Source organism: Furipterus horrens, unplaced genomic scaffold (genome assembly GCF_987537825.1).
Source record: "Furipterus horrens unplaced genomic scaffold, mFurHor1.1.pri manual_scaffold_3, whole genome shotgun sequence".
In the NCBI taxonomy this organism is placed as follows: Eukaryota; Metazoa; Chordata; class Mammalia; order Chiroptera; family Furipteridae; genus Furipterus; species Furipterus horrens.
The window spans coordinates 132,194,010-132,205,281 of NW_028327173.1; the positions used below are offsets into that span (position 1 = coordinate 132,194,010).

Below are 11,272 nucleotides of genomic sequence, written 5' to 3' on the forward strand. Positions count from 1 at the left end.
GAATACAAGCTAAGGTTATTTGCAGTTGTTAATTTTCCTTAAGATATATCTCAGTAGGGATGCTCAATCATATTAGTGTATTTTAAAAATAGAGAAAACAATTCCCTATCTCAAAACAGTTTTATTGTTTGGTTTTAATGTTTTTAATATGTAAAATATTTTTATCATCTTAAAGTCAATATTATACATGATACATTCAGAAAGTATTTCCTCTAAAATATACCCTCCAGCCTATTCCCTCCATTCCCTTAATTAATTACTTTTATTAATGTTGTTCATCTTTCAATTGACTTATTTGAACTTATAAACACACACACAAATGCATTCCATAAATTTCTTTCTTTTTTTTCAATTTAAAGCAGTTACTCTTTATTAACTGACCAGATTACAAAAATAACCATTGTAAATACCTTAGTTCATCCTTCTAATAATCCTGTTGATCTGGTCTTCCCTGTTACCAGCATCTCCACCTTCTACAAAATGGGTGGTCTTTTTCTTCATTCCACCTCATGGAGAAGATAATTTGAAGGGCCACAGGAAGTTGTTTGCTTCTTTGAAACATTTTCCAACATGCAGATGATGCCATATTTACCAAGAGATCGAGCAATCAATGTGTTATCTGTCAGGGCAATTCATTTTTTTTGATTTTGCCATAACCACGATTGTAGGTCAATTCATTTACTGACTTCAAGTTTGGGTTCCCCCATGCAATGTATGGTTCCACAATTCTCAGCATGTTAATCGAAGCCTTTCTGAGTTTAACGAAGGGGCCATTGAAGATCTGGCAAAGGTAAAGAAGCTGCAGCACCTTTCAGACCTTTGGGCTCACACCATTGATACCTCTGATCCTGACGACAAATGCCAGATTGGGTTCCGCAGGTACATAGAAGTTGCCAGCTTTTCTTGCCATCCTAGCCATTCAAATCTCAGTTCTGTACATCTGCCTGTATTCCTTGTGACAGTGCTTAGCTTTTTCATAGGTAAGCTTCCTCCTTGCCTTTCGAAGCATATTTTGCACAAACTTCTTTCTCAGGTGCTTGATCTTCAGCTCTGCGAAATTCCTTTGCATTGTCTTAAGGGTCTCTGGGACAGCAGGAACCTTCTTCTTCTTCTCCTCCTCTGCAGCCTCCGTGGTTCGAACCGGACCATAAATTTCTTATTAAAATATAAATTTACGGTTTACTTTTATTTTGAATTGTATAATCTGGAGATCAACCCAAAGCATTATCTAAAGATTGTCCTTTTAAAGCTGGTAGAGTACCATGGTGTATATGTGTGATAATTTCTTGTACATAGCAATACTGAAGAACATTTGGGTTCTTTTCAGCCTATTGCTATATCAAGTAACATAGCAATGAATAGACTTTAGCCTTTAGCCATTTCGATTTTCACAGTGTCTTTAGAATACATTTCTAGAGGTAGGATTACTATGTTAAAAAGTAAGTGAAGTTATAATTTTGTTGGATATAGCTTAATTCACCACCATAAGAGAATGTAACATTTTGTATTACCATAAATATTGTAAAACTATACTTGTTTCTTATTAGCTCTTCAAGAAAGTATGTTATCAAATGTCAAATGTCTCAATGGTTGAGATGTAGTATTTCATGTAATATTAATTTGTATTTCTCCTAATTATAAATGAGAGCCATTTCTATAAACTGATAGAGAGAGAATCTTAAAAGCAGCAGGAGAAAAACAGAGTTACCTACAAAGGAGTTCCCATAAAGCTGTCAGCTGATTTCTCAAAAGAAACTTTGCAGACAAGAAGGGACTGGCAGGAAGTATTCAGAGCTCAGTTAGTTAGAGCATTGCCCCAATACCCCAAAGTTGTGGGTACAGTCCCTGGTCAGGGCACATGCAAGAATCAACCAGTAGCTAGATAGACACGCTGCGTCTCCCTCCACAACTAAGAAGGAATATAGCTACCTCAAAACTAGAGACAACCAGAAGTTCCAGAAATTTGAGCTGCATGGAATCCCAACAAACAAAGATATAAAGAAGAAATACTCATCCAGACAGGTAGGAGGGGCAGAGCCGGGGCAGAGAGGACACACTGTGGTGGCAGTGGGAGCGGCGGCCAGCAGCAGGCTGGCAGAAAGTGCAGTCACACATTTTAAAAAGTTGGAAGGGACACCTGGGGAGCACTCCCAGCACCATACCCAATCACACAGCTCATAGTCCCAGCACCAGGGAAATAAAGGAACATTACTTTTGACTGTGCAAACCAGTGGAGGTTGGGGCAGAGGAAGAAACTGCAGGTCTCTCAGCAGAGTCTGTTTCTTTACAGGCCCCCAGAGTCCTAGAACATCCACAGACCCACTCACTCTGGGAACAACAGCAAGGGCAACAGCTAGAGAGGCATCAGTCCCATACAAAAAGAGTGAGTGCTTAGCAAGCGCCATTGTTCCCTCTCAGACCCCCTCCCCCACACACAGTGCCACAATGTGGTGAAACATGTCACCTCATACTGACGAATACCTAAGGCTCTGCCCCTTACAATGTAACAGGAATGACAGCTCTGCCTAAAACATAGAGGCAAACAAACACAGGAGCCTGTCAAGATAAGGAGACAGAGAAGTATGGCCTAAAAGGGGGACCAGATAAAGTTTCCAGTGGTAGAACTAAGTGATGAGGAGATAGCCAACGTAAAAAATGAGGAGATAGCCAACCAAACAGATGCAGAGTTCAAAACACTGGTGATAAAGATGCTCACAGGCTTAACAGATATGCTTAAGTACGGCATATGCATAAGGGAAGAAGTGAAGTCTTCATTAAATGAAACAAAGGAAAATCCACACAAAACCAATGGTGAAAGGAAAAAAACTGGGGTTCAAATCAATGATTTGGAACATAAGGAAGAAAAAAAGTCAACCAGTACAGAATGAGAAAACAAGAATTGAAAAAAATGAGAAAAAGCTTAGGAACCTCTGGGACAACTTTAAATGTGCCAACATCTGAATCATAGGGCTGCCAGAAGGAGAAGAGGAAGAGCAAGAAATTGAAAACTTATGTGAGAAAATAATGAAGAAAAATGCTCCAAATTTTGCAAAGGAAATAAACGTACAAGTCCAGGAAGCACAGAGAGTCCCAAACGAGCTAGACCCGAAGAGGACCACACCAAGACACATCATAATTAAAATTCCAAAGGTTCAAGATAAAGAGAGAATCTTAAAGCAGCAAGAGAAAAGCAGAGAGTCATCTACAAAGGGGTGCCTATAAGACTATCAGCTGACTTCTCAAAAGAAACTTTGCAGGCAAGAAGGGGCTGGCAAGAAGTAGTTAAGGTGATGAAAAGCAAGGACTTACAACCAAGATTACTCTATCCAGCAAAGCTATCATTCGGAATGGAAGGGCAGATAAAGTGCTTCCCATGTGAGGTAAAGCTAAAGGAGATCATCATCATCACCAAGCTATTGTTATATGAAATGTCAAAGGGACTTACTTAAGAAAAAGAAGATCAAAATTATGAACATTACAATGACAACAAACTCACAACTATCAACAACTAAACCTAAAAAACAGAACCAAAATTGAATTAAGCAAACCAGAATAGGAACAGAATCATTAGGTATGGGAATCGAGGATTATCAGCTTGGAGGGGGGAAGGGAGAGAAATGGGGAAATGGTGCAGGGATTAAGAAGTATAATTGGTTGGTACAAAATAGACAGGGGGAAGTTAAGAATAATATAGGAAAGGGTGAAGCCAAAGAGCGTAAATGCTCGACCCATGGACATGAACTAAAGCCAGGGGTGGGGGGATGGGGGGCGGGGGCGGGGATTGCTGGAGGGAAGGGGCTTACTGGACAGAGGGGAGCAAAGGGTTAAAAAATTGGGACTCCTTTAACAATGTAATCAATAAAATATACTTAAAAAAAAAGAAATATTCAATGTGATGAAAAGCAAGGACCTACAGCCAAGACTACTCTATCCAGCAAAGCTATCATTTAGAATGGAAAAGCAGAGAAAAAAAAAAAATTGGAACTATTGTAACAATATAATCAATAAAATATACTTAAAAAAAAAAAAAAGAAAAGAAAAGCAGAGAAAGTGCTTCTCAGACAAGGTAAAGCTAAAGGAGTTCATCATCACCAAACCTTTATTATATGAAATGTTAAAGGGATACATTTAAGAAAAAGAAGAAGATCAAAACTATGAGCTGTAAAATACCAACAAACTGATAACTAACAATGTACGAATCTAAAAAACAAAACAGAACAAAACAAAACTAAGCAAACAACTAGAACAGGAACAGAACCATAGATATGGAGATCATATTGAGGGTTGTCAGTGGAGGAAACCATGCAGGGATCAAGCAGCATAACTGGTAGGTACAAAATAGACAAGGGGATGTTAAGAATAGTATAGGAAATGGAGAAGCCAAAGAACCTATATGCGTGACCCATGGACCTGAACTAAATGGGTATTGCTGAAGGGAAGGGAGGTATAGGGTGGGGGTGGGGAATTGGGACAACTGTAATAGCATAATCAATAAAATATACTGAAATATATATATCCTGCATGTTAACTGAGATATCAGTAAAATTTTCCTGAAGTGTTTGTTATTTATACTTTTATCTTGTATTTTTTATGTAATATTTTAAAAGATTTGATAATGTGTTAGTATTTTGTATTATTATTCCAGAATTTAAGTCTTATTTTGGAATATTTCCCCACAGCCATTTTGTAGAGAAATTGCTTTAATTTTTCTAGTAATCATATATTTTTACTTTTATCTGTAAATCTCTGATACATCTATAAATTATTCATTTTATTGCATATTGCATCTGAACCAGGTCAAATTTTACTTTTTCCATATGAATATCAAATTATCCAACACTTCTTCAAAAAACATCCTTTATTTCCCATTAATTTATTTGCTATATTTTATATGCAAAATGCTTAATATACTTTAATACATTTAGAATTTTCTATTCTCTTCCATTTTTTTATTGATGAATCAGTGTACACAATTTTGATTCAAGAGATTTTATAAATTCTATCTGTTATATCTACTTTTTCCTTATACATATTATGGGCATTCTTGTTAAGTTTGTCATGCATAACTATTTTTAAGTGCTCCCTGAGTGAATTTAGTTTTATAGCCCAGGTAGAGACCTACTTACCCACTAGTGTACACTGTTTCTGTTGAGTCTGTGTTTAATGTTGAAGTACTTAATAAATATTGAAGACCAATGTGAGTTAAAAGTATAAAATTAATAGTTAGAATGCAAATACAAAGAAGGCTAAAATATTAATAAAACAAAAAATTGAGTGAATCATAAAATGAGACTTCTACTTTTGGCAACAAAATGAACTACAAGCTCAGAAAACAATGAAAAGTCTGATAGCACTTACTAGATTATGAACATTATAAAGGCTGACTTGGATCCTATTCATTGATACAATAATTAGCACAGATAGCCTTTCAATAACATTTTTAGTTAGCTGCACAAATATGCAGATGTTGTGCTTATCTGACCAAAATTAATTGTAAAGAGGGAAGAAAAATAGATTGATTAAGTTAAGAAGGAGACAAAATTGTTGAGTGTATAACTCTAAAAAGAGTCTAAACTTCCTCAACTGAAAAGCCTTTCAGTGATTAAATAGTAGGCCAGAATAAAAACCCCAAGCATCATAAAAATGATATCATAAAATATTTGTTATAAGCCAAATAGTTTTTGTGAAATTAAAAATAAAAAGTTGACCTTTCCATTGATCCTACAACTCTTGTCTCTATAATAACAGAAACTGAGTTTAGTATAGTATTAATGAGACTTAAGATTTTTTATTGTATGATACACCACAAAGAAGCGATAATTTAGCAAATAATTATTTACTAATAGTTATGCTAGACTCCGAGTTTTCAAAGGTGAGTAAAATAAAAATCCCCTAAGAAGATCACAATCTAGTATCAAGGCAGATATATTTTTTCATAGATTTATTTTTAATAACCTGAAACACCCCAATCCAAATAGCCCCACTAAATTCACTAAAAGGAAAAACTGTCTTCATTAAAAACATCAGTGTTTACATAATTCCTCATTAATGCTCTGCAAATAATGGAGAGAATTAATGGTGTGTTTGCCTGCACATTTCAGTTGTGAATGATAATCACACAAAACAAAGCAAACCAAAATAAACTAACAAAAGCAGCCAGTATGAAAGTACGGATGAAATCAATTCACAGTTTGATAGCAGTAGTTTTCCTTGCAGTCTTTTGCATGTAGTGTAATATATTTATGGTAAGCAGTTGTGATAACGCCAGCAAAATTTTTCCATCTTGCTGCATGCTTAATTTCATCTAACTTGTTTTATGGCAGTGTACTGAAACACAGAGTAGAGGTCTGTTTACACCATTTGTCTCTGTTTCTCTTTGCAAAATGCCAACAGATTTGTTTAAACCAAAACAAAATGCATAAACAAACACGTCTTCTTTAAGCTAACCATACAACCTAAATTCCAAAACTACTCCTCATAATATACTGAAATTTAGTAATTCAAACTCTGATTGAAGCAACTTCTTTTTGTTTTTGTTCCTTTTTTTTTCACAGTGAAGAATGTTTACTCATTTTTTAATTCTTTATGTTCCTGGGTTGCATATTATTTTGACTTCATGAATTATACTATGCAAATATTCTCTTTATTCAAGATAGGGTAATTTCAGGCCAATGGTCAATTACATGTAGTGGCTTTTTTAAACTGTTTTTGGAATATCAGACCACAAATGTGGTGATGGGTGCCTGACATATATTTCCATTTTGAGAGCACCTTTAAAATTCTTCCTGCTCAGGTAGCTAAAAACAAATTATTTTCCATAACATTTTGTTGAGTCTAATCCTCTTACGCGTGATTTGCAGACAGGCAGTGACATCATCACTGTCTAAGAAATGCCGAATCTCAGACCCCCACCCCCATAACTACTCAGTCAGGAGCTGCGTGTTAACAAGATCTTCAGGTGACTAATGTGCACATGGAAGTATGAGAAGCACGGTTTTATTGAGAACCAGGTGATGAAGATGTTGTACAAGGAGGTTTATTCCTACATTAGGTTATATTGTCAGTGGATGTGGATGGAAAGGACTGGGTGATTGGTGGCTTTGCTTAAGAGGAAAAGTTTATACAGTCTTATATTATCTGAGCTTTAAAAACGTTAGTACATAATTTGTAAAACTTTTTACATGAGGAAGCTGAAGATATATTGTTTTATCACTTTAGTATTTTGAGAAAGTAACTAAAGATGGATTCATGTCAGTTATAAAAATACATATTTCTATATTGATACTATAATTTGTTCCAGAAAGCTTGTAAAGGACTTACAATATGTAAAATATAACATGATAACTAAAACAAGAGAAACAACAAATAAGGATGGAATGACATAAAAGTATTAGGGAAATATGGCTAAAAAAATTCAATGCCAAATTTAGCTTTAAGACTTTTATCTTCAAAGATACAGAAAGAATCTGGTTAGTTAGATAAATTTACTGCAAAGATGAGATCAAAACAAACCATTTGCTAATGAGAAGTATATTATTTTTTGCACAACACACAGACAGAAATTACTCTGGTGTGCAATAAACAACATCTTGAAATTATTCTTAAAAGAGGTACAGGTAGAATGAGTTTCATGAGACTGTATATTTTTCTTATAATGGCACTTAATATCAACTGGCAATATCATGTAAAATTACATTTTGGGTAAACAATTCTGTTAGTGGGCCAGTGAGAACTGTATAAGCAGTTTTTGCTGATCTGACTGCAATCAATGGGTAAATAAATTTCAACTATAGAATGTTTTATGGAAAATGCTTTCTCTGGATGTTGTTTGAATATTCCTATTGTCTTTGTCATCCTAAGCACAACTGGTGTACATAAAAGCTTTGCCTGTACACTTGACTCACTCAGTTTCTGAGGGTTGCAGGCAAGAACAGATATTCCTTACAAAAAATCTTGCTACACACCCTAAAGGAGATAACATAGATATTACACTTATTCTCTACAGTGATGTAAACCACAAAAATTCCCATAAACATTTAATCATCTGTTTTTTAAAATCCTCCCTATCGTAGTATAATTGCAACATCATATTCTTCACCTGTAAAGGAAGAATCAGTCCTATCTAAGCATAATAGATAGTAGGTCTCTTTCTGTATGCATTTATTCAAAATATTGATTTAAGACTTGTTGGACACTTAATGAAGCTTGGAGTTAAATGGAATATACTTTTTCAACTTTTGCAGTAACATACAATAAGAGAAACATTATCTCATTGGTTTATAAAACAAAGTTATTTTCTGCTTATATTATGCAAAAACTTCTCATTGGCTGTGGTTACACTGGAATACATTATGATTCTTGTGCCATCTCAGGATCCAGATTGACACACTGGGCTGGTAGTGGGGGCAGAGTTGCACAAGAGGCAAAGGGGACCATACAATAATATTTAAAGCACCTGCTAACATGGGACCATGCTGTTCTATGCTCCTCTCATTGGCCAAAGCATGCCATTTGTCCAAGCCTGAAGTCAATGAGATAGGAACTCATATACCTCTTAGAGCAGCGGTTCTCAACCTGTGGGTCGCAACCCCTTTGGGGGTCAAACTACCCTTTCACAGGGGTCGCCTAAGACCATTGGAAAACACATATATAATTACATATTGTTTTTGTGATTAATCACTATGCTTTAATTATGTTCAATTTGTAACAATGAAAATACATCCTGCATATCAGATATTTACATTACGATTCATAACAGTAGCAAAATTACAGTTATGAAGTAGCAATGAAAACAATTTTATGGTTGGGGGTCACCACAACATGAGGAACTATATTAAAGGGTTACGGCATTAGGAAGGTTGAGAACCACTGTCTTAGAGGATGGATTACAAATATGGAAAAAATAATTCTACCTAACTTAGTGGAGTAAAATATGTTCGATTCGAAGGAAAAATAACCCCTAGGGGAAGTGCAGCAAGGCTGGCTGGGAGTCAGGCACCATGGATTTGAATCCGGGATCAGTCACTGTGTTACCTTCAGGAAGTTATTCAGAGTATCAAAAGCTTAGATTTCCTGCTGTAAAACAAGCATAATATCTATTCATAGAATTATTTATCATGACAGTAAGTGGTTGATTTTGTTTCCCTTTTTAACTCTTCACTCAAAAGTAATTAGAATCTGAGTCTAAATTTACTATTTTAGACTTGTTTTATGTTTATAATAAATGAAAACAGTGCTTTTCTCAAAGATGTGCTAATGCAAAAGGACATTGTTCTCTATGAGTACTTATGATGCTCATTTTCTCCAATAGCTTCAATAATGCCAACCAATTGTTGATTTTTTTTTTTGTTATTGTTGAAAGTTGGCTAATGAGTGTCAATTTCCCCCAATTTAAATCAGTGGCTTTTAAAAACAGGGAAGTGTTATATTTTATACTTAAAAATATAATGTAAAACTGGCACAATCTCTAAACAATTTAGAATAATTTTTAAAATTTTAGAAAATATTTTCTTTCAACTCTTCAATTTTAGATTTTCTATAATGGTGACATTCCTGTATCTCCTTGTGCCATACTAACATATAATAATGGAAGTATTTCCAAAATATTTATAAAATGTCTTCTTTATAATATGAAGGCTGTTCTTTACTTATAATCTCATTTGTTAAGATGTTGCATTTATAACAAAGAGCAGTTATGTTTTCTGTTTTAATGTTATGTTGTAATCTCATCATTTATACTTTATAATCTCAGTTAACTGATAGCTCTCTCAAGGGATAATAGTGTCTGGCTTACTTTTCTTGCTGTTTCCTTCCAATGCATTGCTCATATTTTCTTTAATTGACGTTTTTTTTTTTTTTTCCAGAGGTCTTTTATGCTATGTTTCAATTTGGTAATCTTTAGTTAAAAAGTTAGGTAATATAATTCATGACTCTAGTATGTCTTTGTATAACATTAAATCAGACAACCTTTAGAGAAAAATAAAAACTTGGAATATGACTGTAAGCTCCTCTTTGCAGAAGATGGGGAAGTACTAGACTAAGGTACTGGCCAATTCCATTTCCAGTGAGGTCCTTCTTCCTCATGGAGATGGACTCCTACTTGTTGAAACCTCATATGAAGAAGAGAGATACCATCTCTTCCATGTCCCTTTTTAAAACAGTAATCCCATTCATAAGAACTCCAATCTCATGACCTAATTCTCTGAAAGGCCCCGCTGCCAAATACCATCACACTGGGGATTAGATAGATCTTCAACATATGAATAACACAAGCATTCAGTCCATGACACCTATATGTTAAATATCATTAAAGCTTAATTTTTAATTTTAATTAAACATATACTAGTAGGTTATCTAACTTTATTTTTCTATTTTGTATTAAATCATGCTCTTCTAGAATGCAAATACTCATGTAGGGATGCAAACACCTAATTACATGTAAGAGACCAGTAGTTAAAGTAGAAAGGTCTAGTGGTATGAGAAGAAAATATGAAGTCAACAGTGGAAGGTAACCTGGAGCCAGCTCCATCCCACGAGCCTGGTTCAGCAGCATAATTTAGTTTGATCCAGTGTTCCGTTGTGCAAGAATTTCATAGATGTATTGATTTCTAAATTCTCAGGTTCACATGCCTATGTGAACTACAAGGTAGGTCAGCATTTCTTAAAAATTTAAATTAGCCAGTCAACTAACTCAACAACTTTCAATTCCAAAGTCATTTTCTATTTTTTTAACAGTTTGGGAAAATATATATCCATAAAGTGCACCCCTCTGAAGTATGTGATTCAGTGGTTTTTAGCATATTCACAGATTTGGGCAACTATCACCACTACCTATTTTTAAAACATTTCATTATCCCAAAATGAAACCCAATATTCATTAGCAGTCATTCTCCATTTTCATCTCTCCCAGCCCTTGATATAATTAATTTATTTTTGTCTTTATTGAGTTTCCCATTACAGATATTATATGAATGGAATCATATAATATGTGGGTTTTTGTGTTGGCTTTTTTTACTTAGCATGTCTCCAAGGTTCATTCATGTACCACATATTATTAGTACATTTATTTTTTTTAGCTAAATAATAGTCCCTTACAGAGATATACTGCATTAAAAAAATAATGGAATTTGAGGTTTTCCCACTTTTGGGCTATTATTTTTTTCTTATTTTTATTGTTGACACTATTACAGATATCCCCATTTTACCCCCTTCTGCCTGCCTCCATCCAGCCCTCACCCCCCTTCCCTCTCTGGTCATTACCATAATGCTGTCT

General features: G+C 34.7%; 1 pseudogene; it reads right to left on the minus strand.

The window, feature by feature from the left end:
• Window positions 1-411: 411 nt before the first annotated feature.
• Window positions 412-1,009, minus strand: LOC150015966 (large ribosomal subunit protein uL30 pseudogene; annotated as a pseudogene).
• Window positions 1,010-11,272: the final 10,263 nt, after the last annotated feature.